This window comes from Zootoca vivipara, chromosome 8 (assembly GCF_963506605.1).
Source record: "Zootoca vivipara chromosome 8, rZooViv1.1, whole genome shotgun sequence".
Taxonomy (NCBI): Eukaryota; Metazoa; Chordata; class Lepidosauria; order Squamata; family Lacertidae; genus Zootoca; species Zootoca vivipara.
Window position 1 is genome coordinate 60,668,781 of NC_083283.1, and position 24,971 is coordinate 60,693,751.

Genomic DNA, 24,971 nt, shown 5'->3' on the forward strand with positions numbered 1-24,971 from the left:
CTGTGGAAGCCCCATTTAAATAAAATTCTGGGTAAAGGAAATGTGCTGATAATTCCTGTTTCTTGGTGGAATTACACTGTAAAAGATCCAATGGATCATTAAATCACTATGACCCTTTTCTTTGTAAAAAAAAAAAGTGGAATTAATGCCACCAATATAAATTTTAAAAGATACTCACATTAGATAGTATCTAAATTGATACTGGGGAGCATGAGTATCTCACATTAAATAAAAAAATCGGCGAGTTTTACAAACTCCCATAGAAAAGTCTGCATGTGTTAAAAATGTTTTAAACACTTGTTTTTAAACCGTTTTTTAATAATTTTAATATTTCTTGCAACCTGCTTAGAGGTTTTATTACAATCAATCAGTAAAACATCCACATTTTGTTATTTACATGTGATTTCACATGTGAAAATTTATTATCTTAAACAAAACAAAATATGAATTTAGAATGGCATTTTTCCATGTCATATTCCAGACATATCAATGTAATGTTGATACAGTGTATTTTGACACATAGATAAAAGCAGCAAAAAAGCTGTAACTGGAAAGGGTTTGGCGTTGTTGCTGTTGTTGTTGTTTACAGTTTAAATATCACAATAAATCTTTCTTTGGGGATAATAAAGTATTCCCAGCTTATCTCTGTCACAGTATGGTGATGAAGTTTCTATACAATTCACATTTGTCCCCAATAAAAGGCCCAGCCTACAGCACAATCCTATACCAATCTACTTAGAAGACAGACCTAGTCATTGATGATTGCTCCCAGGTAAGTGGGCACAGTATAGTAGTCTGCCTGTTATTTGAACTAAATGCATGAATTGCATTTAAACATTTAATCACTCAACAGCTCATAGGACCAGTGAAGAACTCAGGGATATGCTCAGCATGTCCCACAGAAAGAGCCTCTTACCGAATTATGCTTCCAAGCTAGTAAATATTTCAGACAACATTCACTATTATGGCAGCAAAGGAAAGGAAAAGTGAGGTCTGCTCTTGCTCCCACCGACACCAAAGTAAGTATTGCCTCTGGCTGTCAGCAAGCAAAGAACGAGATCATGTGTCGTATTTCACAAGATAGCTTGTTCTACTGTAAAATACATTTGATGTGATTTGAAAAATAAGTTGTGGAGCAGTTTTACATAATATCCTTTAAAATAAAAGCCCTTTTGGTTAATGTTTCCATAATGAGCTCCAGGGGGGGAACATACAATTGGCTTTCCAGACATCTCAATCACACATCTAAAGCATTCCTGGAAGCACATAAAGCCTCGCATTATAAACAAATCAGCATACAACAAGATGTACTAATACTCCCATTATGCAATACAGAGACTCACATTCTGTGCCATTAATTCTATACGGCTGTTTCACTTTCCATACTACATTCTTGTCCGCCTTCTGTTTTCGGTCTAGTGGCTCGGACACACTGGCCCAAAACAAAAATTGAAGAGAAGGTGGTGCAGACTGGAAGCTACATGCAGCCTTCCTTTATAGCACTGCCCAGGCTGCCTGACTGCATGAAAGATTTGGGCCTTCTCGGTGTGAGAAACTGCTCCCAAAAGCCAATCAGATGAGGCTTGGCAGACAAAGTGAAACCTGCCAGTTCAGCTACACTCCATCAGAGACTGAACATATTTGTAGTACATGATCTAAAATACAAATATTTCCAATCTCAGAACTATTAATGGTTAAAATTACTTTGATGTTTTGTTTTGATTTTTTTCCATTTTATCTCTGAACAATTTGTCTGATGACACAATAATTCAACTTTTGAGTGTGGTAAAATTTGTCTGTTAAATATATCCTGGAAATGGCAATGTGAAAATATAAACCATTTTCAATATTGAAGTATTTTTATTTTGTATTTTAAATGCATTAACAGTAAAAGCCCTTTGCTGTTTCCTCCATTTAATGTTATGATTTAAAAAGTGAAACTAAATTTTAAACAAAAAAACTACTAACCAATTACCTAAGCACTAACAATAAAATAATTTGGAGTTCAAGTTGGTTTTATTTTCTCTAAACTTTTTCTCGAGAGGACATTGGAAATATCCCATAACAAAACGAAGTCCCATTCGTGCCAGTGCATTTAGCACTAAACTTAATTTATTAAGTTCTGTAATTCTGAGTTGCAAACTTGCAAACTAAAAAAAACCATTCTCTTCAGCTTCTAAATACTTTCCAAGCTTTACATGCAACTCTTGCCTTTAAAATAGTTCAACACTCAACCCAAAGCATCAGACTGCAATAGAAATGTTTCAATATAAATTCTGAAGCAGCTGTAAGAAGCACAGATATTTGCTGGCTCACTTAACACCACACACCCATGTTATCTTTATGCAAATTTCATTGTCTAGCTAACCAAAATCTATTTGTGGGGAAATCAACTGACATGATTCAGGATTAACTTCCTTAAATTTTCAGGGATTAAAAACAAAGACAAGAAGCCTGATATCAAAGGCAATTAATTACTTTTAAGACTATGCCTTATTGTCAAACTTGGTGAGGATGTAAAAGTCAGTCAGAAGACTCATTCCAGGAAACAGCAAGTTCATACTTCTGCACCCTTTTTGTTTTTTAGGACTGGAATCCCTTATGTGTATTTGGATGCTTTGAACAGTTTAGACATAGTTGTGATGCAGAGATGCATAGCTTTTTACAGATGCACACAAGGTACAACCATTCATACAATAAACATATGATCAACATATGTCTCAAAAGCAGGCTGGAAATCGATTTCAACATGAGGGCCAGATTCCTTTAGCCCCTAAAACATCTAGTTTAATTCCTAAATATGTAAAGAGGGTTTTATGGGCAGGAGGGAAGAGTTCATGATAGAGAAGACAAAAAATTGAAAACACAATTTATTAGCAATTTAATCTCACATTTTAAAGAAAATCCTGTTCTTGTTGTTTTCAAATAAACAATTGTCATATTTTTAGTTGTCATTCCAAGCACTCTTGGAAGATGTCACAGAGGGTTTCTTACCTCGAAAATACCAAACTTTGCACACAGACAGCAACTGTGGTATGAGAGATAAAGAAGCTTCTCCACGTTTTTAAAAGATAATAGGCCATGCTATCTACCATAAACAGGCCCTTTAGCTAACCTATTACAGCTGCAAAGGGAACCGGCTGCCCCATACAGCTCCCAAAGTTGATAGAGGGAAAGGCCCCCACCATCCAGAATTTTACAGGGCAGGAGGTGGAGCAACAAGACCATTTCTCTCTCTGACATCTCACTACATCTCACTCTCACTACTAAAAAGTGTTAGCAAACATCTCAAATAATTACTAACCATCTACAGAAAAGCTTAAGAACTGCAACTTCTGACTCAAAGTACAAACTGCTACTGATATGACAGAAGTGCTGTTACGTGCAGCAGCAACTGACACATTCAGTTTCAAATCACATGCAAATTATGTAAATCAAATGCAAAAAAAAAAGCTGCAGCACACAATACACACAGCTTAACAAGTTGCTCATCCCTGCAGTAAAGGCACCATTTGAGGTATCCCAGTCACTAGAAAAAAACGCACCTGAATGGACGATGAATACTGTCTGTTACCATGGCAGCCCGATCTAATTACATGACTGATCAGGGCTAGAGTGAGTGCACTGGAAATCTACACCATTGACATGTCTCTACATGATCACTCGCACACACACACACACACACACAGAGCAAGCTGTAGAAAATCTATCAGTTTTTTGTCCTGTGTTACACAATTGATGAGTAAAGCCATCTATTTAACAAAACTGACCTGTGATTTTTTTAAAGGAAAGATAAAAATGACAGCCTCATATGATAATGTATGCTTCTTAGTTGCTCAAAATAACTCTAGCAATACAGCCTCTCTCTCTCTCTCTTTCAATTATCTCTTCCTCATTCATAACCCCTGTTCCTGAGAGCAATAAAACTAGGCTGTCCTCACCAGCCAGACAAACAAATCCACATTCACAGAGGAAATCTGAATTTGCTGGTGTTTCATCAGAAACTGAAACAGGACTGCCTAAAATGTCAGCAAAGTAACTGTCTATATTCAAACATATGTTAGCTGCATAAAATATATAACAGGAATCACTAAACATTTAATTACCTGTATTGTGAAATATTTTCTATCCATATTGAAAGATAAGAGGATCCACAAACTCAAGGGATGCATCTGCACAATCGCGTGTGTAAGCGAGTGCATAAACAGATAATTGTGCAAAGCAGTATTTTGCATAACATGTCAAGTTGTGGGCTTCTGTCCCCCCCCCCCAATTGTACCATGGGTTCAGAATCACAGGGGAGAAATATTATTTTGGAAGAGTCCCTATTGCATACCATACGGTAAACAAAATAAAAATAGCTTGTTCTTGTTGTCCACATAGTGTGGCATTATATAACAAGCTTTGAATTTGCTCTTTTCTATCATTGCTATCTCATAATTTTACCTGTAAAAAAACAACCCCCAAACATATTCAATACTGCCTTTTAAATGTTATGTTATTTTCCTTGCTGGTATTTCCAGTAGCTGCCAACGTATCTACCGGTAGAAAAAAACTCAACTGCTTCTTAAGAGAAATACAATTATGCAGGCAGATTATTCATGCTTTGAAATATTAAAGGGACCTTAACTTTTTTTAAAAAAAATACATATTTTTGAACGAGATGGGAGGGCAGCAGGGCACTGGAGGCATGTAACGAATTGCAAACAGTGTCAGGCTCAGAAATCTATTTCCCCCCCCTCCCTCCCCCAATTTAAAAGGGGGGATCTTGCCATGTCCAGAGATGAACCCATCCGTTCCTGGAAACCAGAAAGAATCTTGAGAGAAATCTCTTGGAGAAACTGGACTGTGCGTATTTTTCTTTGCCGGGAAAGACTGGAGGAGGAAGGCGAGAGGAAAACAGCAGGAGCTGCCTTTTGGAGGATGGTGTCAAGGTGAAGAGAAGGGGGAGCGCAGGCCTGCCCGTCCAAAGGACCCCCTACCTCCTCTCCGGGTGCCCGGCAGTGGCCTTCACTCACTCAATGACTCCTGGCTGAAGTACCCGGAGGAGTCTGCAGCCGACCTGGGCCCTGAATGTAGGAGCATAGTGGAAGAGGAGCTGCTGCTGCTTGCTGCTGCCGCTGCCGGGCACATCCCAGTCCCAGCGCCGCCTCCTCCTCCTCCGCCTCCTCGCTTCATTCACCCCTCCGGCAACCACCCAGCCCCGTACTACACAGTGCAACGAGGACCGGCCCTCCCTACTATGAAGCCAGGCGGCGTTGGCGGGGGGGGGGAGGAGAGGAGAGGGAGGGCGCGCAATGCTCCGCTCGCCCACAGCAGCTGAGCCGGCCTTCAGGAGGAGCAGCGGCGGCGGCGGCGGCGGCAGCAGCAGCAAGAGAGGACGCAGCTTCAGCCAGACAGCGGCGGCGGCAGCGGAGCAGGAGGGCGTTGCTTCGGGACACACAAAACCCAGGCCCTGCGTGAACTCCGCGCACTCGCCCTCGGCCGGTCTCTGTCGCCAGTGCCTCTCAGGGCGCAGCAAAGGCAGAGGCAGGCGCGCACAGCCAGTCTGCCTTGCTGACACCAGTGCACACGCAGGCAAATACACTCGAAAACAAGCCAAATACCGGCGAGGAGAGGGGGAAGGGAAGGGAAGAACACTTCTTTATGTTTCTTTGCTTGCATAAGCGGGGGTGGGGTGGGGTGGGGGTGCATTTCTCGCATATACACCGAGCGCAAAAACGACTCCAGCCAGCGGCACCATACCCTCCTCCTCCTCCCCACCGGCCCGCCTTTCGCTCGCACACACAGCAAGCCGATCGCTTCCTGGCCTGGCTTCCCCTTCCTCCTACACCTCCAGCCTCCTCAGCACGGGATGGGGGTGGGGGGTGGGCAGAGGGAAGATGCGGGGACCGGCTCGAGCAAAGAAAGATACTTTCAGGGTGACAGCGCATCACAGTCCCTCCTGTCCTGTCCCCCTCTTCCAACAGCCGGCCCTGCGTATTTCTTGTGTCGGTGTGTTTTTCCTCGCCACCCCCCGCCCCAAAGCTGGAAATCTCTGGAGGTTTGCAATCGAGGAGGGGTCAGGAGAGTGGAGAAAGAGAAGCGAAAGCAGAGGGTTGTCTTTTTCCTTTAAAAAGCCACTTACTGTAAAGTGTCAGTGGGGTTCGAGAACGGGACGGACCAAAAAAAAAAAAGGACTCACAATATCTTGCCAGCTGATCGCAAGGGCTTGGGGTTTTGTAATATTTAAAAAGGAGGAAAAAAACACAACAACAACACTGTGCTATTTCTCTCCTCCCGCGCTGTGACACAGATGTCTTCTCACCAACTGTAGTAGAAATGATGTCTGCGGTATAGAAGCTCGCTCCTCTCTTCTCCAGTATGTAAATGTGTAATAGAAGCCAAATATGGAGCAGTTGGCTGCCTCTGCATCAGCTCAAGGATCCTACTTCATGCAAAGGGGAGGAGGAGGAGGAGAAGCGGGGGGGGGGGGGAGAAGGAGGCAACACTTTGTCAGGCGGCCAAGAGAGCCACACAGATTATTGCATACGCACAACAGAGCCAAACCAGCCTTAACCCTTTCCAGGGTTTCGTCTCAGCTTCCAGGAAGGGATTTGGATTTTTGTTTTCACTACAATGTACCTCTCTTCACCACACCACTCTACACACATGCCAAATTATGTGCACAAACAAATCTTGTGCCACTCTACATTTTTTTCAGTTCTGGAACCTCAGAGCTCTTTGGTTCCACTAACAGATGCAAGGATAACGATTGAAGTCCTTTCCAGACCTTCAAAAGAAACTGGACTTTTTAAAAAAAATGTCTTACAGCCTGATCCTATGCATATTTACTCAGAAATCCCATTGAGTTCAACAGGCCTTGCTTCTAACTAAGTTCTCAGGAGCCCGCTCTATACTCAAGCTAGGTCTGAAGGAGAGCTCACTCTCTAATCAAGTTTTAAAAAGAAGAGCAGAACACATTTTAAGTGTTTGCAAACCAGCAGAAGCATGAAGAGAGAGATTTAGTCACATGCGATTAGTGATATCAGAGGCACACAGTAGGTGCCCACACCACATACACACAAGAAAACAACAACACTACACTTCATTGCCGTGATTGGCATGCTTTGTAGGGGAAGGTAAAAATTTCCCAGCATAATGTTTTTGTTTGACCTATGGGGAAACGTGGTACTTGTTCCCACAATAAAGAGCTTCCTTGAGGGAAGACAACAAATGAGTAACAACTGCACATCTACTGATGCATAAGGTGATTTTTTTTAAAAAAAATGGTATAGAGGTGAAATTTATTATTATTATTATTATTATTATTATTATTATTAAATTGGAGAAGGCCCTAAAGATAAAAGAAAAAAAGTTGAAGCCTGTTGCCCCTTCTAAACTACAATGTAATTGGGAGGCAGTTGCCCCTCAAGTTTGTTTTTTTACCGAAAGAGGCGGGGGGGGGATACCACCTTGGCAGCTAACGATAGCAACACTTTAGGGCTACAAAGCTATTTTAAAGTTACTTATTCTATTTCACTGCTATCATTTAAAATTAAGCCTTAACCAAGAGCCAGAGATGAGAACCAACTCCCTGTGGTGAACTAAGGGAATGACTGTCAATTAGCATTTTTCTGTTACAAACCTGAGGCACTCTATTCAAGTCCACTGATAAAATGCTTAAAAAGAGAGAGATCAGAGCCTTGTAGTCATTACAAAAGGATGGGCAGCTTGATGTACAGCCTTATGCAATAACTGTCAGGGAGGAAATGTATGGTGCCGACCACCAAAGTTGTATAACATAGGAAAATTTGCTCGTAATCCTGTTTTTGACATTTTTCCCATTCCCCTGGGCAGCCAGTTAAATGGCTGTAAGCTTATAAGCTCTTGGGTTCTGTCAGTGCTGCTGAAGCCATAGTGTCTCTGCGATACCTCAAGACCTCGCATACAGGGTGCTTCCATATCAGAGTTTGTCCTGGAATCGGTGTTACTCATGCATGCAAGTTTTTCATCGCATCTACACAATACTGCCAGCATCAAAATGCCACAAAGTATTTTAAACTCCTATTTAATCCAGATTTCTCACTACTGCAAAAAAGAAGTAAAAACAACCCATTATACACACATCAACAGTCACCACTGGTATAGAAACCTAGCAATGTTTTTGTGTGACTGGTTTTGTCACATGTATGCTCACTGTCACCACACCCCTACTTCTGTTTGCTCATTACCTAAGCGCAATCTACCCATTTTGTTTCTGACAGACCAAATGATGCAAGTAGGTGTAGTTCTACCAACTGCTGCATGCTAGAAGCACATTCAGATTACAGCACATGTATGTATGTATGCTGTTGATTTTATTTTTAATAGGGGGTGCTGTACTTTTGAGCAGGCCCTCTGTATAATGCCACATATTTCTTCTGACACATGAAGGAGGAGGTGCCATTTAAAGCAATTCAAACTTGCATCACCAATGGCTTGTATCCTAAGTTAACTCAAGGAAGTGGGGGGGGGTTTGTGCCCTTTGGTCCCCCTTCAGCCATCTAAGCCCCCCCCCCCAGCCTCTCTCTCAAGTGTCAGGGGGCCCATCTAAAATGTTGACAGTAGCAGCAAATTGGACAAAGCAGGAGGCAGTAGAGACATCATGTGTTGACTGTCAATACTGCGGTGAGTCAGGAACTGCAGAGCAGGTGAAAAAAATCAGTAGAGACGGCAGTACCACCACCACAAGCATGGTAGGCTATTAGGCACTGGCAAGAGGAACTGCTACTGCAGCAGATGATTAAGCCAAAACACATCCTGCTCCGAGGGTTCTGGAGAAGTATGAACCACAAGGCCAAAGTTCATCATGTGGCGTATACGGTAATATTGTTATCTCTCCCAGTATCCTAGTGAGAGGCTAGAATGCCAGTAACAAGGCAGCACCTTGCCAACTTGATTCCAGAGAGAGGGCTGAAGATCTGGAACTGGGGAACACAGGAAGCTACCCTATCCAAAGTCTGACCCCTGGTTCATCTAGCTTAACACTTACAAGCAACAGCACTCCAGAGTTTCAGATGCAAGTTTCCTACCCGGAGATGCTAGGAATTGAACATGGAACCTTCTGCATGCAAAACTGATACAGTACTTTACCCCTGAGCTACAGCCCTCCCATGATCCTGGGGAGGCACAATGGACCCCCAAGGAGCAACTATGCTAAGAGATTAAAGGCTGCACCTCTTGGAACAATTGTCCCCACCACTGAGGTGAGGGATCCCCTGTTTGGGAGGGGCCTGATTGATTAGGACCCTCAGATATGGATCCAGTGATCTGGATTTCTCTGGACTCCATTACAGAAACCTGTTACGGTTTCTCCAAGGGTGATTGCAAGTACAGTAGACTGTTCCCTGATCAACAGCAGGAAACTGGCTGGAAGCACCCACTGCACTGTAGGTGCACTGCTGACATTGACAAAATACCAGTCAACAAAGAAAATCACACATACAAAGTAGGAGAAGACTGATGAGAGGAAGAGAAAGGCATAAAAGTATAACTTTTCACCTTCCTCTGAAAGAGAGCACAACCCATACGGGGGACTAGATATGAGCCTAAACGAATAATATTCTGTCTATGAATTTCCTTAAGTTCCACTGAAGTTAATAGGATTTCCTTTATAAGCAGACATGGATACCATTGCAGTCTTAGGGTCCAAGTCAAAATGTTTTCTTTATGGTCCAGAATAATTCAGTTAGTTCTCTTGCATATTTCAGAAGTCATTCATCATTTAACTGCCCTATTTAAAGAGCTCAGACTGGGCAATGTGTTTATTACCAGACATTCACTTAAATATGCAATAAAAACACACAAAACTACAAAGAGATTTCACTGTGTCCCTTAGATGTGTGTTGTATATTCTGGCCTCTACTACTAAATAGTAACTGGGAAGAGCAAGAGCACAGCTGAGGAAGTACAGAGTAATTTGCACAGTGGCCAAAGCAAACTGTTAAATCTCACAAATGCAATTCTGCATAGTGCTATGCTACAGGCCTCCTTGACAATGCAAACTGCAGCCTCCCTTCTTCAGTCTTCACTTGACTTAATAATTGTAACTGAAAAGCGTACAGCCTTTCTGTCCCCTTGTTTGCTGCTTGGTGGTGGTGGTGCCACCTATGATAAAGAGTGTGTAGCCTTTACAGATCACAACTGATAAGTTGTACCTGTCCTTGGGGATTCTAGCAGGATTGGAAAATGGGCCAAAAATTAATTGAAATATAAAGGTCAGTCTACCATGAACATTTTCCAAATAACGTACTAATGGCTGGCCATCAAAAAATTAACCAAATAAATTCTGGCATGCTCATAGTTAGAAAATGGCAAAATTTCAAAGGAAAGAAATTTAATAATTATTGAAAGCTGCTGATATTTTTTTACTACATAAAACTGGTGCCTTCCAGATGTTTTGGACTACAACTCCTATCAGCCCCAGCCATGGATTTTGTAGGGTTGATGAGAGTAGGGTTGATAAAAATGCTGCATGCCATAACTTGTGATGTTGGGCATTTTGTCATGATGCGGGTAATGTTTATTGCTATTGCAAAATTGAGATGCACATCCTTAGAATTCTTAAATTATCACCTAGAGCAATTTGGTGCTTTCTGTGGAGCTGCTTCTGTGCATTAGTGCTAAACTGAAGATGCAGAAAGCGGTATCTTCCAGCAAATAGTTGCAAAGTTGCAGCTATTTCTGTGCATCATTCCCATGTTGATGGTCCTATTCGTGCTACCACCACCATTCTCCTGTATGGATCATTAAAACTCCTTTATGCCTGGAGTATATAGATACCAAGTGGTGGGAAACTTTAAAAACCTGAAACTTGGCAGGAGCAGAATGGCTCCAACACCACCCAAAACTCAAGTGTGATGTGTAAACCTGATCTGTAGCAGCATGTTTTGGTGAGAGTACTGGCAAAGGTAAACCTACACCTTATGGGTTTGAGGCTCAACACAGGCGCCACAGCCTTTATTCCAGCAGTTACTTGTGCATGATGATGACCAAATTTAGGTGCCAGAAGTCAAATGGTTAAACATCCATTTCAATTAGTTTGTGTCACAGAAGGCTTAGGAGGAACACCAGTTGACAAGAAGGTGATGGTCCCACTTAAACAAGAACATAAGGGGCACAGGATACTCCTGATTCCACCCAGATACAACTAAATCCTGTGCCACCTAATGACTAAGCTATATCATGATCCTATGCAAAGAGTTTATTTGCTGTAGGTGATATAGTATTATAATTATCTGCATGAATTCATGGACATAAAGTATGACCCAGATGGACATTCTAACTACACACACATTGTCCAGAAGACACTTCACTTTGACACAGGGAATTGTGGTGCATTATTTACTTAATAAGTTGGCTAGGCTGCTGCCTGCTGGCAATATCCACTCCCTCCCATGTTTATTGATAACTTACACAGGTCCTTGCTATGATTCTATTATGGAGAAATTCTTTTTCCACCTTCGCTGCATTACCTTTCCCGCCCCGACCTGGCCACAGTGATCCATGCGACGGTCACTTCCAGGCTGGACTACTGTAATTCGCTCTACGCGGGGCTGCCCTTAAAGCTGTCCCAAAAACTCCAGTGGGTGCAGAATGCTGCAGCGAGGCTCCTCACGGGGTCCCTGCCATGGGAGCATATTCAGGGGGTTGGACTGGATGGCCCTTGTGGTCTCTTCCAACTCTATGATTCTATGATTCACCCAGTGCTTTTCCAGCTGCACTGGCTCCCGGTGGAGTACAGGGTCAGATCTGCCCGGACACTGAGGTCCAGCGCCGAGGGCTTTCTGGCGGTTCCCTCGCTACGAGAAGCCAAGTTACAGGGAACCAGGCAGAGGGCCTTCTCGGTAGTGGCACCCACCCTGTGGAATGCCCTCCCACCAGAGGTCAAAGAGAACAACAATTACCAGACCTTTAGAAGGCATCTCAAGGCAGCCCTGTCTATGGAAGTTTTTAATGTTTGATGGATTTCTGTATTTTAATATTTTGTTGGAAGCCACCCAGAGTGGCTGGGGGAACCCGGCCAGATGGGCGGGGTATAAATAACAAATTATTATTATTATTATTATTATTATTATTATTATTATTATTTAAGGTGCCGCTTTTGACCTTTAAAGCCCTTTACGGCCTAGGACCCTCGTACTTACGGGACCGTCTCTCCTGGTATGCCCCGCGGTAAGGTCCATAAATAGTAACACCTTAGAGGTCCCAGGCCCGAAGGAAATCAGATTAGCCTCAACTAGAACCAGGGCCTTCTCAACACTGGCCCCTGACCTGGTAGAACGCTCTGTCTCCTGAGACCAGGGCCCTGCAGGACCTGATTTCTTTCCGCAGGGCCTGTAAGACAGAGTTGTTCTGCCTGGCATTTGGCCTGGAGCCAACCTGATCCCCTCCCCCATTTTCCCTTTCTTTCCCCCTTTTTATGAGGCTACATTTCTAATTTCTAATTTTAATGTATTTAGTCTTGTTGTTGAATTGTATTTTAATTATTTGTTTTACATTTGGTGTTGTTTATATTTGGTGTGAGCCCAGCCTTGGCTGGGGAGGGCGGGGTATAAATAAATAAATATTATTATTATTATTATTATTATTATTATTATTATTAATTTGTGACCCCCCCTCACTCCACCCGCTCCAGCACCCAAAATTTGTCCTTCCACACTCCTTTTGGCATATGACACCCCACCTAGGGTTGACCATGAGTCAACATGGCCCAAAAATGGCCTGATGTATTGCATATTGCCACTGTCACATATAGAGATATAAAAGAGCTTTTACATTCAAGTATCCTTACCAGGTCCTTAAAAAATGATTTTTTTGCCGATTACTTTCCACAGAAATTATGTTCTAAAGGTAGCTGATGATTGCCTACATTTCAGGTCTCTACATTGTTTGTCTCACTACAGCCTCTAGTGGACAAATGCAATCCATTCTCAACACTTTCACTCAAGCTCTGCCTCCTTTGTAAAGCAATCCCTTTGGACTAGTCAAGTTACCTTTGAAATAGTTCTACTTGGGGCAATTCACACACCAATTACTTTTATTTCAGGCCACCACCCTTGAGTTCAGCTGTGGCAGGTTAGTCCCAAGTCTATGCTGTCAGCATTTGAGCATATTCTCCGTTTCCCTTTCCTGCTTCAGCTAAAGCAGGCCTCGGATTGTAATATTTCTGCTTTTAATACAATAGGAGATTCTGTAGAATCAGGAGATTCTGGTAACATCATGACAATCAGTTTCATTCAGGTTTTCCTTTTTAGTTTTCGTCTACTAGAGCAGAGGAAATTTGGTTGTTCTGGATCCTTAGATTTATTGAATGAATTAATATTTTTAATTTTACTGTCTTTTATTCAGAATAAACAGATCGAGGAAAAGAGCTGACTGGACAGACATGCACAAAAAGAATATACTTACTATGAGCTTGAAAGGGATCCAATAGGTCACCTTGGTTCACCTCTTTTATTATAACATCTATCGTAAAAAAAGAAAAGGACATTATTTTAAAAAGGAGGTTTCTTTCCTAAGCATAAACCATACTACATGCTTCTAAAGACCATCGCAGAAAGCTTTGTTGCGGCAGTGACCCGCCCAATTCAAATCTAAAAGATATCTCCCTAGCTACCTAGATTCATAGCTGCCAAGTTTTCCCTTTTCTCGCGAGGAAGCCTATTCAGCATAAGGGAAAATCCCTTTTAAAAAGGGATAACTTGGCAGCTATGCCTAGATTATGCACATACTGTATATCCCCAGTTGAAATACAAACTGCAACTTTAAAATGTATGCTACACATGTGGCTCCAGCAGCATACATGGGTCTCATCACGGGATCAGCAATCACAGGTAGTGCTCTGATCAGGAATCCTGTCATTGTCAGCCATTATACTAGCTGTAGAGAGCGTTTCCACTTTATAAATGGAGAACTAGCTTCTTTTCACCACTGCTGATCACCAGGGTGGGTGGAGCAGTTCACCATAGCTTGGCTTACAGTTACCAGGCCTAGATGCATTTAAGGGACTATACATTAGCACTATTAACATACTGGGACCCAGGTGGCGCTGTGGGTTAAAGCACTGAGCCTAGGGCTTGCTGATCAGAAGGTCGGCGGTTCGAATCCCTGTGACGGGGTGAGCTCCCATTGCTTGGTCCCAGCTCCTGCCAACCTAGCAGTTCGAAAGCACGTCAAAATGCAAGTAGAAAAATAGGAACCGCTATAGCGGGAAGGTAAACGGCGTTTCCATGTGCTGCTCTGGTTTGCCAGAAGCGGCTTTGTCATGCTGGCCACATGACCTGGAAGCTATACGCCGGCTCCCTCGGCCAATAATGCGAGATGAGCGCGCAACCCCAGAGTCGGTCACGACTGGACCTAATGGTCAGGGGTCCCTTTACCTTACATTAGCACTATTAACATACTGCTTTAAATTGTCATGGCTTCCTGCAAAGGTTCATGGGAAGTGTAGTTTGTTAAGGGTTCTGAGAGTTGTTGGAAGCCCCTTATTCCCTTCAGAGAGCTAGAATTCCCAGAGTTTCCTTTGATTGCTCAATAACTTTCACTGCCCTCGCTAACAAAAATCCTGGCTACGCCCATGCCCTAATTCAGCAGAATTTAATGCTAAAATGGCTCTAATGTAGAGATGAAGAATTGGAGGCATAGTTTCTAGAGTGCTGAACTAAGACATGGGAGACCAGGGTTCAAATCTCCACTCAGCAGACTTTAGGCCAGTCACTGCCTCTCAACCTACCCTAACTCACACCATAGCTGCCAAGTCTCCCGTTTTTCGAGGGAAACCCCCGTATTTTAAACTGTTTCCCACTGGCAGCCCGGATTGGAAAAAATTCCGTAAATCCCCCGGATTTCCCAGCTGCCAGGGAGGCTCCATTTTGGGTCCTGGCGCCGCCCAATTTCCGGTGCCCAGACATGGGTAGCGCGGCACCGTAAGTCGCTTCTACGCATGTCCGGACATGTGTAGAAGCGACTTCCGGTGCCGCGCTATCCATGTCTGGGCACCGTTAATTGGGCGGCGCCAGCACCGGAAGTTGCTTCTACGCATGTCCAGACATGCGTAGAAGTGATTTCCAGTGCTACGCTGCTGCTGATCCCGCATGTTTCAGCGGGAGACTTGGCAGCTATGCCTCACAGACTGCGGGCTGGGCAGCTGAGAGACAGAACTGTGCCTGATTTCTGCTGGAATCTAAGGCTGTGGCTATGGGAGAAGCAAGACCTTATTGGGGTGTTAACACTGTGAGCCCCTCAATCATAGGCTGAGATTGTATATATGTGTAAATAAATCATATATTATAAAGACACTACAGTCTCTGCTGTTGCTCATTCCAAGGAAAACTGAACATTCTAGAATCTCATAGCACTCTGGTGAGAGTAGACTGCCATGCAACAATATTTTACTGCACATTTTCAATCACTGCAATAGTTTTACAAATCATAGTTCCAAGCACTTGAAATATGTCTGGCTAGCATTCCAAAGGGCAGAGGAACCAGAGACCAAATAGCAAACATGCGCTGGATTATGGAGAAAGCTAGAGAGTTCCAGAAAAACGTCTACTTCTGCTTCATTGACTATGCAAAAGCCTTCGACTGTGTCGACCACAGCAAACTATGGCAAGTTCTTAAAGAAATGGGAGTGCCTGATCACCTCATCTGTCTCCTGAGAAATCTCTATGTGGGACAAGAAGCTACAGTTAGAACTGGATATGGAACAACTGATTGGTTCAAAATTGGGAAAGGAGTACGACAAGGTTGTATATTGTCTCCCTGCTTATTTAACTTATATGCAGAATTCATCATGCGAAAGGCTGGACTAGATGAATCCCAAGCCGGAATTAAGATTGCCGGAAGAAATATCAACAACCTCAGATATGCAGATGACACAACCTTGATGGCAGAAAGCGAGGAGGAATTAAAGAACCTTTTAATGAGGGTGAAAGAGGAGAGCGCAAAATATGGTCTGAAGCTCAACATCAAAAAAACCAAGATCATGGCCACTGGTCCCATCACCTCCTGGCAAATAGAAGGGGAAGAAATGGAGGCAGTGAGAGATTTTACTTTCTTGGGCTCCTTGATCACTGCAGATGGTGACAGCAGTCACGAAATTAAAAGACGCCTGCTTCTTGGGAGAAAAGCAATGACAAACCTAGACAGCATCTTAAAAAGCAGAGACATCACTTTGCCGACAAAGGTCCGTATAGTTAAAGCTATGGTTTTCCCAGTAGTGATGTATGGAAGTGAGAGCTGGACCATAAAGAAGGCTGATCGTCGAAGAATTGATGCTTTTGAATTATGGTGCTGGAGGAGACTCTTGAGAGTCCCATGGACTGCTAGAAGATCAAACCTATCCATTCTTAAGGAAATCAGCCCTGAGTGCTCCCTGGAAGGACAGATCGTGAAGCTGAGGCTCCAATACTTTGGCCACCTCATGAGAAGAGAAGAATCCTTGGAAAAGACCCTGATGTTGGGAAAGATGGAGGGCACTAGGAGAAGGGGACGACAGAGGACGAGATGGTTGGACAGTGTTCTCGAAGCTACGAACATGAGTTTGACCAAACTGCGGGAGGCAGTGCAAGACAGGAGTGCCTGGCGTGCTATGGTCCATGGGGTCACGAAGAGTCGGACACGACTAAACGACTAAACAACAACAACAAAGCATTCCAAAAAAGAGCTATAGTATGCAATTACAAGTTACTGGACTTTAAACCAGACTTATCAAGTGAAGTTCTTTGACCTGTGTAATTATCATAACAAGGGTTGTGATTCCGTCACAGTCAAAAATCTGTTTTTCATGGTAAAACATCCTTAATTCACAGCCCAAACATATCTATTTAATAGAATATATATTTTTAAAGAACATTAAAAAAAGGATTCCATCATTTTCAATGCTACCCTATCAAACATCCTCAGTCCATTTTGGGGACTAAGGGTGTCCTGCTCTGCAGCAAGAGTCAACTGGGATCTAGGACATGGTGAGGTTCAAACTGGATCCAAGGCAATGTGGGGTTCAGGCTGGACTCTGAGAGCTGCTCCAGTAAGGAACAAGGTGAAACTGAGCCCTTATATTGTAATTGCAGCAGGTGCAGCTTGATTATTAAGTGTACTGCAAGATGCTGCTTGATTGAAAGGGCTCCGTTCTTCTCCAGTAGTCTCCTACTGAGATGGAGCAGAGGAGGCTTGGGTCTTCTACAGTGGAGTCACTGGAGTCAGTTTCACAGTGGGCAGCACTGATCCCACAGGTTCTTCTGGACCTTCAGGTTTGGAGTCCTCCCCTCAATCACCTGATGAAGAGGAATCCAACTCCTAGTTTCTGTCAAAGGGTTGCTATATGCTGCTATGACTGAAGAAGTGCGGGAAAACTGATGTAATAGTGGGTTGCATTCAATGTAGCAGCAGTGAGGTCATTCCAAACAGCATTTCTGTTTGCCTGATGGAACGATAATAAATCTCCCCTTTCCTCTTCCCTTATGCCATTCTGGGATACTCCCAATTCACCAGAGCAATTTTGGGGAGGTCATGAGGTACATACAGGGAATAAGTCCCATTGCACTAGCAGAAAACCTTGCACCGGCTTCTGCTAGAATGAGGTAGTTGAATATGGCCCAGTGCTTCTGCTTGCTTCCTAATGTGAGAAGATTTTCTTTCTTTCTAATTTCTAGCCGGCTTTTCAAGCCAAGTTGTGGTGCCTTGAGTTGAATTATGGTAGTGGTATATCTGCCATACCTTTCCCTTGAACAAATCACCTCCAAGCTGGGATGTAGCAGTTGTACTGAGTTTGCGGCCTTTCTCAGAAAACCCAACAACGTAAGTTCTAGTGATTTTGATGCTGCGTTATGCAATCTAAAAGGAAACAGAGAGTCAGTCTGTGGTTGCTAGATTTCACACACACACACACACACACACAGCAAATCTATGAATAGGCTAGATGTAGTTCAGCCTGTCAAACTGAGTCCCTTCTGCTGGAAGTGGCGCTGTAGATTCAGAACAATAGGATGGAAATTGTACATTATAACAATTAAGCCTCTTCCTGCCTGAGAATGTGTGTTAGCAAATAACTGAGGCGAGAAATTGGGTACCTCAGACATAGACGATGCCACAGAATTTATAAGGTTCTCTTCATCCCCACTTCCCACATCCTTAATAACCTCACCAAACACAGCGTATGAGAAATTACCTCAGGGTCAAGTGGCATCTTGACTGATAGATTGGTTTCATTTATTTATATGCCACCTTTCCACAGTGAGTACAAAGCAGCTTCTATTCTAACAAACAATTTCAATTTGCAGGAAGGTTGGAGGGGACAGTTATAAATGCCACCATCCTACCCCACTGACTGCTGTGGGATGTGAAACAAATATCTCTGAAGATCCAGGGGTGTTTGCTAGCGAAGTCAAGGGTTCCTTGTAAGTCAAAGTTATTTATTGGTCAAACGTCACTGAGTTGATAGTGTTGAGGGATAATAGTACAACCCTTCTCTTGCCATCAAGTCCCTGCTTTTCTCCATGCTTTTGACTATTAACCTTACTATAAATGGAAGCTTTCTTGTCCTTCCCCATTTGATGCACCCTCCTGCATTACACCCTGACATACCAGAGGTTGTAGATGGTGATGGGGCACCATGCAGGGAGAATAGTGGGTCACACATGGGCTGTACAATTCCATTCAGGAGTGGCTGATGCCATGAAGCAGTGTGACATGAGCATTACTGCCACTTACTAGGGCAGTGAAGAGCGGTGGTGGAATTGGAACATGCAGCCACATCATGTGAGCTAATCTGGCACTCCCGTCACCCTGGTTGCCCAACCCTGCCCCCGTACTGTCCTGGTAAACAGCAGCAGTCTTGGGAAAGAGGCTCAACAGCACCACCCAACTGCGGTGGTCACTGCTTTTTCTATTACTATCTCCCAAGGGAGACCAATCAACACTCTCTCACTTACCTCCCAACTTCAACACCTTCCTTAAATTCCAATGCCAGGGCCTTCCACGCACGTTCTTGTTCTCACCATTCCACCTTTCTGGTGCTGCATCTCATTCACCACGAGTTCCTTTGCCTCAATATTTTGAATGGGGAGTGGTGGAATCCAAAGTTTCCAGGAAACTCTTTCGTACAATGACACGTGGCACTGAGGAAACAAATGGCCATTGTATATACTGTACTAAGACTTACTTCCAAGTAAATATGCCTGCTGCACACAATTTCATCATCAATCTAATTCAGCTTGACTCAAACACCATCACCGTGAAAGGTGTGTATGGATAAATTTCCCTTTTGTAGTTTTTACAACTAGTAAACAAATCTGAAAAGAAAAACAAATGCCTTTGAGTGATGAATGGTGGCTTCTTCCATTTAAGATCACATATTATTTGTTTCTCTTTTTTCAGCAGCGGATTTTCTTTACCAATGAAAAAAGTGTGTTTTTATTGTTGGTCTCGTTTGCACCACACTATAAACCATAGTTAATGGTTTATAATGAATGCACTGACTGAGGCCCCTTTGACCCTCCCCACTAACATGGGGAGAAAAAACAAACCAGTATCCTTGTCTTAGCATGAAGGCCAACCTAAGGATCATGGTTGTTTCACTTTAAAAAAAACACCCACAATCTTTAAGCCAAGAACAAACCTTGACTATACAGATCCTGCTTTGTTTGTGTTACTCCAAACCATGGAATCCTATTCAGACATATTACTAAACAAGGGTTCATGGTTTGTTTCACCTGCACAGATAAATAAACAATGTTACGTTTAAGTAGCCCCAATTGCACCACCCCCCAAAGATTCGTTCACTCCCTGCCAAGCAGAAGCCTTCCTTAAAAAGGGATTCTTTTAAATTTTTTACTCATTTTGTGTTTTAGATATATTTTTGCCACCAGAACTACACATTTAGCACCACATAAGGCATTCCCTGACATCCTTATGCACATAAATCAATAATTAGATTAATCTGTAGTGCACACAGGTGGGTGGTTGTTGTTGTTTTGTTACTATGGATGAGGATGAGACAAGGTGAAAACAACACTGGAGTTCAGTGAATATGTGGGATATTTATTTTGTAAGTTTTAAATAAAACAACAAATAACAAAACCCATTAACAATAAATGAGAGTGAACAGACAACAATCAAAACATAGATTTCTCATCCCAAAAGCAACCACATACATGGTGCCAATTAACTGCTTTTGAATCTCTATACATAGACCTGTCATTAGCCATTCCTGTTGTTTAGTTCACTCTTCCTCTATTTTCTGATGTTATGCACCTAGTTTTTTCTTTCTTTCTTCTGCCTCAGGCCCCTCTACATCTTTATTGTCCGTTTCTTCTCCAACTGCCATCAACAGACAATTTCCCCTTAATGTCTCCAATATTTTACATTCCTTCATCATTCCAGCCTTTAGGATGCAATAAGAACAGACACCACAGATCCAGGTTTATACGTTTATTTAGGAAGTTCTGATACCCAGATGGTGAGGAAGGTGAAGTATGATTCTTCCATCATTATAATGCCATATTTGACAGAATATTGAAGATGCTCGCAAAGGAAAAGCTAGTTATGTTACTGAAGAATTTAGACTAACTTTCAATCTAATATTTCATAAAACTCTGTCTTAGGACTTACCTGAAGTATCATGGATAGTGATACAACCAGCATCGCCTGACCTCTGCGAGTGCGGCTTTCTCCCGATTGATGTGCAGAGTGTTTGAGGACTGGGACATTCGCAGGGAAACCAAAATGCTTGTTTACAAAGCTATTGTACTACCAACCTTACTATATGCTTGTGAAACATGGACCACTTATAAACGCCATCTCCAACTGCTCGAAAGATTCCATCAACGGTGTCTCTGAAAAATTTTACACATCACTTGGGAAGACAGGCAAACTAATATCAGTGTACTGGAAGAAGCAAAGATCACCAGTGTTGAAGCAATGATTCTTCAACATCAACTTCGTTGGGCTGGTCATGTTGTGTGGATGCCTGATGACAGGGCAGTCTTGAGCAGGTCGGGCACCCTGGCGCTGAGGTGCGGAGATCGCTCCAGCGCCCCCGGGACTATACCTAGAGCCAGCCCGGCCTGATGATCGTCTTCCAAAGCAACTACTCTATACCAAACTTTAAAATGGAAAGTGTAATGCTGGTGGTCAACAAAAGAGGTTTAAAGACTGTCTCAAGGCAAATCTTTAAAAATGTAGTGTAAACACTGACAACTGGGAAACACTGGCCTGCAAGCGCTCCAGTTGGAGAACAGCCTTTACCAAAGGTGCCATGGGCTTTGAAGAAACTCGATCTCAGGATGCAAGGGAGAAACGTGCTAAGAAGGCGGCACGCTTGGCAAATCCATACCGTGATCAACTCCCGTCCGGAAACCAATGTCCCACTGTGGAAGGATGTGTGGATCCAGAATTGGCCTCCACAGTCACTTACAGTCACATTGTTAAAACTGTGTTTATGGAAGACAATCTTACTCGGCTACGAGTGATCGCCAAAGAAGAAGAAGAAGTGATACAACCAGAATGCAGTAACCACTTAAAAAAAAAAATCCTGCTTGCATCTCCAAATATATTGTTTCTCTTGGAATTATCCTAAAAATTCAGCATAGGAACAAGATGCAACATATTTCAAAGTTCTTGCAGACTTAAATGGGATGGGATGAACTGGGATAGAGTCATGCATCTATAGTCCCCATCAACCTGGAACACTGGATGTGTGGAATCCCTGTGGACTGGTGCAAGAATAGAGGGAACCATGCCCAAAATAGTTAATGTAGCCCAGTCAGTCTTCACTTGGAAAACATGAGGGTAGCTGCCGTAACGACCATACTCATATCCATGTTATTATGTGATAAATTCTGCAGCATTGATTCACTTCATGGAATCATGTATTGCACTGACTGCTTGAACTGTTCAGAGGGTTTATTCTCCAAAGGCTGATTGAATAACCAGACTGTTAGTGTACCAAAGTGGCACATCTTTTTGCATTGTCTTTGCCTTCACTTGTGGGTTCTTTGGTTAAATTTTTACTGGCCTTTCAAATCCTCGCACAATCTGGCACAATCCCCACATTTCATTGTTTTTTTCAACCAAGATCTTTCCCAGATCAATAATGAAAATGCAAAACAAAGCCTTCACTGTTCTTATTATCTTAATGCATCTCCCTTGTCAAGGTCATGTTGCTGTTTACCTTTACATTTTTTTTTCTTACACTATGTTCTCAAAACAACTGTGTCTTGGGACAGGTTTCCTATCACCATTAAATAACTTCTGGCTGCACCAGTTTACATTTTCTAGTATTTTTTTTTTAATTCAATGCATGATTTTAATTCAAACGTATTTCACGCCTCTTCTTTTTTTATATTTTCTAGGTTTTGCATTATTATCTGATTGCAAAATGAACACATTTTCCTCCATGACCTTTCACATTACATGCACATTATACTTCCTCTTAATTTTTTTTCCAGTAAGCTGCAGTTAGCACATGACACATTGCAAAGCTCACAGTTCACAGTCCCTCTGACAACTTCTGTTATTTTCTGTCACTCTCAGCCTGGGACTGATTCAAATCTTTTTCCAGTTAGCAGGATCAACTTCCCATTCACTCAAAGCAAGAGTGAATGCAGAGTTGCCATCTTAGCTGGTTGCCTCTCTATCTATAGCAGAATGAAAATGTTTGTTGAGGACTATTGCTCTTCATATCAGAGCCCAAAGATTGAGAGACATGGGAGTGATGAGCTATGCCACAACATGCGTAGCAGTACCTCATATCCATCAACCACCTTACTGTAAGGAAGGGCCATAGCTCAGTGGTAGAGCATCTCAGTCCTTTAGCATCTTCAGGTAGGGTTAGGAAGGTCCCCTGGTTGAAACCTGGAGAGTCTCTGTGAACCAACACTGAACTACATGGTCCAATGGCCTGGCCTTGTAGCTCCCTACCTTCCTGTCGTTCTACATTTGCTGCATGTTTAGTAAAGGAAACATTCCCACTGCTTGTATGCTGGTCTTTCTTCAGCAAGGTCCAAGTACTCTTTAAGAATTCGATATCTTGATCCCACTTATGTATTCCTGTGCACATGGGGTTTTAAAAAAATGCCCTGCACAAACATGATTGGGATTATGGGAATCCAGAACTTCCTCATCCACAATGATCCTCAACAGATGTTTCTCCTTTGCTCTCCAGTTCTCTTATCCTTTCTCAGAAAATTGCACCTTTACTAGTTTTCCATTGTCAAATGCTGCTTGCAGGCAGCAGAAATACATTTGAAACACAGATACACTTTTCTTGCTTCTCTTTAGTGTCACCTCTCTATTGATTAATGCTCGTAGATACCAATATCTTTGCTACAAGGAGCATTTTGCCCTGTTTCAGTCATACCCAAAGGATAAATAACAACCTCCTTTGTTCAGAAGCAATCAGCTTGGACTATTTCCCATCCTCCATACATTTGTGCACAGCCGCATAAAGCACTTGCTTTTCTCATTCTTTCACTGTTTGTTATGTGTACGTGAGCTAGATGGACACACACACACACACTCCTTTGCTTTGGTTGCTGGAAGGACATGCCATTAATACGGATTAATTTTATCTATTGTGAGTGAGTTACTTTGCTCCTAGGCTGCGGAGAGCCAGATTTCCTGCCTGCAATTTGTTACAGCTCAGTAGCAAGTCCCTGAAAATAGGAATTTCAGATGGAAATACTGGAAGGCCTCTCAACAGTGCTATAATAAGAAGGGTGTTTTCTTCTACATACTATATGTTGTTATACAACAGCAGCACACCAGAATGTGCGTGGAAAACAAAACGGCAGTCCTTTCTAAAACTGGGCATGCACAAGATAGAAAGCAGAGCAGAAATACGGCAGCCCAAGATCAACACTCCAAATTAAGACGCTTCTGTTAAACATTTGGGCATGGGCGCAGAAAGCTTAGGAAAGCATGCCTTTGAATTTGCTTGCTTGCTTGTTTGTTTGTTTGTTTGTTTGCCGGGTCATCTTTCCATAATATATGGATGAAGAATGTGTACAATTTTAATCTTGGTAAATGAAGCTGGATTCACAACAGCAGCAATGCAGAGAGAAATTATTCAGTAAAGGTCTCATTGCACCAAGAAGGGCTAACCTGTGATGTTGGTTGGACTCCCAACCCCTTTCTGCCTTAGCCAGTATGGATGATGGTCAGGGATCAGATGATGGGAATTATAGCTAGAAAGAACAGAAATTCCTTGTCACAACAGATCTACTGGCTGTTTTGGGAACAGTTGCATCTGTTCTAATGTATGCTGTGAACCAACCTGGGTCCTGCACTGCACTGGGCGAAAGGTGGGGTAGTAAATAAATAATACATGGCCACTCCCGCACTACACACATTTTTATAAGGACTACAACCACCTTAAGGCAGGATGGAATGATAACCACCCCAGAGTGCTCCTAAGCCACATTACTCCCTTGGACAAGCCTCCTATGGCAACCCTAAGTAGCCAGGATGCCCACAGTTCAAGCATTCAAGTGACCACTTTCACACTTCCAAGGAACGTGCCTACATCCTTAGGTTGCACAAATCACAAAGTACCCATAAAAGGACGATTCTTCTTCTCCACCCAAAATTGACTGCAATGCAAACAAAACTACATGCGAAAACTCTTATGCACAGTTGCAGAAGGTACAGATCACAAATAAAGACTGTGGAAAGTGATCTAGCTAACTTTGGCCTCTCTCATGTGTGTTGCTCTGCAAGTGTTCCAAGTCTGTACAAATGTCTGGCTGCGATAAATCAGATGAAGCTGGTTGCTCGGCAAAAATGCTTTCTGGTCTACACATGGTGGACTGAGCTTCCACCTGCAGTGCTAGAGACAGTGTCATGAAAGGTTTTGACTATGTTGTTTTAGCAATACATGCTGCAGTCATGCTTGAACTATGCTGCTGAGAGGACAATCCCAGATGATCAGTAATCTGGGAGCATCATGTAAA

At 42.8% G+C, this 24,971-nt stretch overlaps 1 protein-coding gene across 16 annotated transcripts in view; it reads right to left on the bottom strand.

Moving 5' to 3' along the window:
- ATXN1 (ataxin 1) overlaps positions 1 to 19,616 on the bottom strand; it is a 202,444-nt gene extending 182,828 nt beyond the window's left edge. For 5 of the 16 annotated variants that reach the window (XM_035124737.2, XM_060277960.1, XM_035124740.2 and 2 more), the window contains exon 1: positions 4,983 to 5,690. The gene's annotated coding sequence lies outside the window, so the exon portion shown is untranslated. The other 11 variants (XM_035124742.2, XM_035124729.2, XM_060277957.1 and 8 more) reach the window with 7 other exon arrangements.
- Between the last annotated feature and the right edge of the window lie 5,355 nt (positions 19,617 to 24,971).